At 37.4% G+C, this 5,000-nt stretch overlaps 1 protein-coding gene and 1 long non-coding RNA gene across 2 annotated transcripts in view; one reads left to right on the top strand and one right to left on the bottom strand.

Annotated features, from left to right (window-relative positions):
- The window catches only part of LOC117404072 (nuclear receptor subfamily 2 group F member 1-A), an 8,432-nt gene extending 7,738 nt beyond the window's left edge, over nt 1-694 (bottom strand). The window contains exon 1 of the mRNA XM_034006747.3: nt 1-694. This exon is cut by the window's left edge and continues 585 nt beyond it. The gene's annotated coding sequence lies outside the window, so the exon portion shown is untranslated.
- Nucleotides 695-2,388: 1,694 nt separating this feature from the next.
- Nucleotides 2,389-5,000, top strand: part of LOC131697351 (uncharacterized) — a 15,446-nt gene continuing 12,834 nt past the window's right edge. Inside the window, exon 1 of the long non-coding RNA XR_009307199.1 lies at nt 2,389-3,142. This is a non-coding gene — a long non-coding RNA (uncharacterized LOC131697351). The remainder of the gene's footprint in view (nt 3,143-5,000) is intronic.

Below are 5,000 nucleotides of genomic sequence, written 5' to 3'. Positions count from 1 at the left end.
CATTCAAAACAAAAGTGGTGTAAAGACGGCACCCGATCAGGATATGCAAGTATCGGGAGGCCAGTTCCAGGGCAAAATGCAGCCAGCCATTCAGGAAACCAATCTTGAAAAGAGAGAACGAGTGGAGATTACAGAGTTTGCTTTACAGTGATAATGGTGAGGCCGGATTCACTGCGAACAACACACACACAAAAAAAACAAAAAAAAACACGCGATCCAAAGTACGGCGAGAAATAAATCCCCTTCTTTCTTCCTTGCTCCTTACTCCTGTCTTCACTGGAGGAAGAAGAAAAAAAACTGAAGATCGGATTTTTATCTAATACATATTTCAAATTAAACTCATCTGGAACCAGACAAAATACGTCGCTAAAGTGTGCCTCTGCATTAGTTTCACCTCTCCGGCAGGAACGGAGCGAAAGAGAAAAGAAAAAAGAAAAGAAAAAAAAACAACAACTAATAGAATATGCAAGGAGGAGAGACCCGAAAATGAACGCGCTTAAACGGGAAGACCTGCAGAGCTATGTTTCCGAAACGGGGATCTGCGCGAATGTCTGTATATAGTGAACTTTGACACTACTATTGAAACTGACACGTTTCTATGGAGATCGCTGCGCCTTATATGGTGCGCGTGTCAAGGAGCCAAGAGAGGGGCTGCTGGCAACTGATAATCAAAGGCGACTGACTGGTCAGAGCCCTGCATTGGGGGGAGAAAAATGGGAGGCTAAGGTTAGCCAAGCCTCCTTCACTCCATTGGTTAGAGCCCTGGTTCCTTGCTACCTACGGCTGGGGTTCTGACAAGCACAATTTACATTGAGCTCGCCCTACGCTGCTATTTACTTTGAGACCTGATTAGTATGGGTCGCCTATTGTCACAAAAAGAGGAAGAAACCCTGGATAGAATAGAAAAAAAGAAGGAAAAAAAGACAAAAATAAGCTCCCGTACATGTGAAATAAACTGGCGTGGGGACTGAAATGGCTTCTTCCGAATGCCTCAAAGTTTGTATTTGTCTGTGGTTTGTTTGTAGCTATCGTCTTCATTTTTAATAGTAACGGTGCCAATAAGCTGTGCTTTCTATCGGCTCGGCAATTTGAAACGTTAGATACACGCCAGCTGCGTTCTTATCCGTGTTTTTCATGTATAAAGCTCACTGTTGACGTTAAAAATGTATCGTCGACTTATTTATAAGACGACAGAGTGTAAATGTAAACTATCTGAATAAAGCAATGGGAATAACGGATGCATTATTGTAAGCGTATATGGTTTAGGGCAAGTGTGTCATTTCGACATTTATTTGCACATTTTAGAATTGAGGTGGCAGACAATAGTTGTTACGCTTCAAGAATGAATAATACAGATCAAGTGAAGTTATCACGGAATTGTATGAGGGAATCGGTGGTTGTGTCTATGTGGTATGGTATCTGAACTCTACGCGTTCGGTGTTGGAAATAACTGGATCCGTCTGCCATCTAGCGTACAGTATCCTATCACAAGATAACTGTACTACATAATTCATTGTCATTAAATATCTTTCTAGAGTTTTAAAGAGATAGTAAAGCACAGTTTACCTTAATAATGCACTTACATTGCACATCCACATGCTAAATTGGATTAACCGTGGCTTTAACAGATGTTAAGCAGATGTTAAAACTGTTTAAGATGTTAGTGTTTTATCTATTTGGGGGCTGTACATCATCCTCCAAAAAAGAAAAGATAATGCTGTAGGTTAAAAATGTCATCAAAACTTTTCAGTCATTACAAATGTTAGTGCACAAATACACAAATTGTGAAATGTAAAAACGGACACTTTCTTAACTGAATGAACGATACACCTCAACAACATTATCATTATCATTAGGCCTATTATTAATTTGTATTGTTATTATTATTATTGTTATTATTCTTGTAAATAAGAAGAATATTGGTTTACTTCTGTGTTTGTTGTTATGATCAGAGGTTCAGTTTTGCAATGGTTCGCAACGTCTAAGCGATCCTATTATATAATGCATAGAAAAGGGTGTTACTGTGCAGCAGTGGTCTCGCTTTTCCTCTGCTCAGCTTTCAAAATACATTCTCGGTCATGTCTTGTCGTGAAAAGATGAAACGAATACGATTAAACCAGACAAAGAGAAAGTTCTGTAAGTGTATCATCAACATTTTACTCTACAGATTGGGAAGAGAGAGAGAGAGTGAGAGAGAGAGGAAGCGAGAAAGCGAGAGAGAGAGAGGAATGGGGAGAATGGCAGCACGAGAACAGCTAGCAAAAAGAGGCTAAGTGGAGCTCGGACATTTACCGAAGAAGCGCCTCTCTCAGAATATACTTTATACGTGTGGATGGCAGCCGAGACACCGGCGAACAGCCAACAGAAACATTTGCAAGGCAAGTACACCTTTTTCTTTCTTTCCTTCTTTTTTATTTTTTAATCAATGGTCTTAATATATATATATTGTTTTCACAATTTGCTGTATTATTGAATCTTATGAAAGCTAAATAGAGAATTATGTTGCATAGCCTTTTCTGTTTCATATGTTACATTTTAGACAGCAATAGTTAAGTTATATGTTGGCTTGTGTGTGTACATGTCAGGTTAGGTATACATCTCAAAACAACACTGGTTTCCCAACTTGTAAGCTTCTCACCTGCGTTATTTGTCGTTTGATCACATAATGAAAAGATCGATAGCGGCCTGTTTGTCTAAGCGATAGTGTCAACAGATTAAGGGAACAGCAATGAGATCGACTTGGTCTGAAAATACACAGAGATAAACAAGAGAACACGCACACACACACACACTGCTGATACAGGCTGGTGAATATCATATCCTTGTCCTCCCCTTTCTACCCAAACGAACACACTTTCATCGATTGTTAATGAATACAGCAACACATAAAAAAAACACAAACACAAAGAAAGAAAGGCTACATTCTTGTCAGCACAAGCAGAGCAGAGATCGTGTAACAGTTTGGTAAAGTTACATTTCAAAAGGGTGCCCTAGACGGCCAGTAAGAGGGTTGGTGTTTAGCGGAAGGTCGAGGCTAGGCAGTCCGAACAAGAGCAGTGAGAGACAGGCAACGTCTACATGCAGGGGAGTGCAAAGCGAGACCGTTACAAACATTGTTCAAGACAACATCAAAATTACAAACGTATGGCAACAGCTTTATTTATTTATTTTCTTGACGGGGGTAAAGTCTACTTATGGTCTTTTAAGTCTTTCATTTGACTTATGTTTTGCACATTTTAAACTTTGCTGTGTATAACGATGAATTTAAGCGTAGCTATCGTTTATTTAAATGCAAAACATATATTTTAATTAAACGGACGTTGCTAGTATTTTTTGCTAATAACTACAGTGTATTGTTCTGTTTAGTTATTTAAAGATTGGGTTTTTATGTATTATTTAACTTTATTTATTGAAACAACAATGATAAAACAAAGTATACTCACAACCATACCCATCGTGTATCTACAGTTCATGATACGATTACTTCAGCATTGGGTCAATTTTGCTATGTGTTCAAATCAACACAATACACTGAGTTTGATATTGTGTTAAATAACTACAGATTGTGTTGACTGTCCAGACATTGAACACAAACTGGGTTTTCCTCAACGAAAGCACACGTCGTGTGGATTAACTCTTTATTTAGGATACATAGTCAAACTGGATAATGTTTTTATTTATTCATTGGAGCAGTAATTGTAGAACTCGTGTTTTACAATTTCATGTCAGACACAGTTCTTTTGTAGGCAGTGTGATTAAAATTAAAATGGATTGCGGTACAATATTAAAAAGTGGAACATATTTGTACAAATTCTTGCATGTCATGTATTATTAATAGTTGCAGCGTGCATTATGGTACAAACAGTGCTGTTTTGTTTGTGAGCTACTGTATCTTATTTTTTTAAATATGTTGTTTTTTAGACTAAATAGTTTAAAGTGATTGCATAAATACCCACACTCGTGACACAATGTTCAATTTCAAACACAGTAAGCCGGCACAGTTAGAACCCCGGTGATGTGTTGAGCAGCTACGCGTTTCTAAACTTTCATTCACACTGGTACACATCCTTCAGATTTTCTCAAATCTACACTGTAAAACCAAAGAGCGTGTGAGGCGTTTAATATTTAAATGGCATGTGTGTATAGTAACATAGAAACGTTCTATTCCTAAACAGCAGTGTTTATACGTAATTAGGTGTAACACTGGTGTTTAGACAATTGGAACTCTAAATAATTGTTAAACGTTATGTGTTTAATCTGTGCCGTTTTGGTTAAGTTTAATTTTTAGATTTTAAACACCAGCCGTGTTATAAACGCGTACAAATGTTTTAAAAGTGTTACACATCATAAACACGTCCAAGAGTTTACAAAATAAACACCACACGGTGTTTAAACCCTAAACACATGTGGAATTATAAACGCAGCTACGTGTTTGAAAAGTGTTACAAATACGTGTTTTAAAAGTTACAGTGTAGAATTTTTTTGGTTCCATGAAACCCACCCACCAAGACCACTCTGCTTTTGAACACTAGTATCTTTGGAAGAAAGGAGAGATTCACCCTTGAGACCCCCCCACCCCCCCTTCTTAATTGTGGACTATATGCACGATTATCAAGGGGAATTTTTAATCAGATCCACGGGGGGACAAGAACGTTCTTCCAAACTTTGTTAACTTTTTGTGTTTTTCAAATTGTGCTGATGAACATAAATAAATAAAGTATTCTCTAAAAGTTTTTATATATTAAGAAACCCTTTGTGTGGATACCAATACTACTAACAGCACATTAGGCCTACGACTTTTCTATGCCATTATATATTACTTCATTATCATTAACAATAGGTTAACAACAGAATCAACAACGCAACTTTCCAAACCACATGTTTTAATCGAAATACAGCGTGCATTAACCTCTCGTGGAGATGTATTGTATTAAGTTAATTTTTCTGTTGAACCACCAACTAATACAACATAAACAGCACTGAATGTTTTCGTGTTCTGT

Source organism: Acipenser ruthenus, chromosome 1 (genome assembly GCF_902713425.1).
Source record: "Acipenser ruthenus chromosome 1, fAciRut3.2 maternal haplotype, whole genome shotgun sequence".
Classification (NCBI taxonomy): Eukaryota; Metazoa; Chordata; class Actinopteri; order Acipenseriformes; family Acipenseridae; genus Acipenser; species Acipenser ruthenus.
Note: the sequence above shows the minus strand (reverse complement) of the source record. Positions and strands in the feature narration are given on the sequence as shown.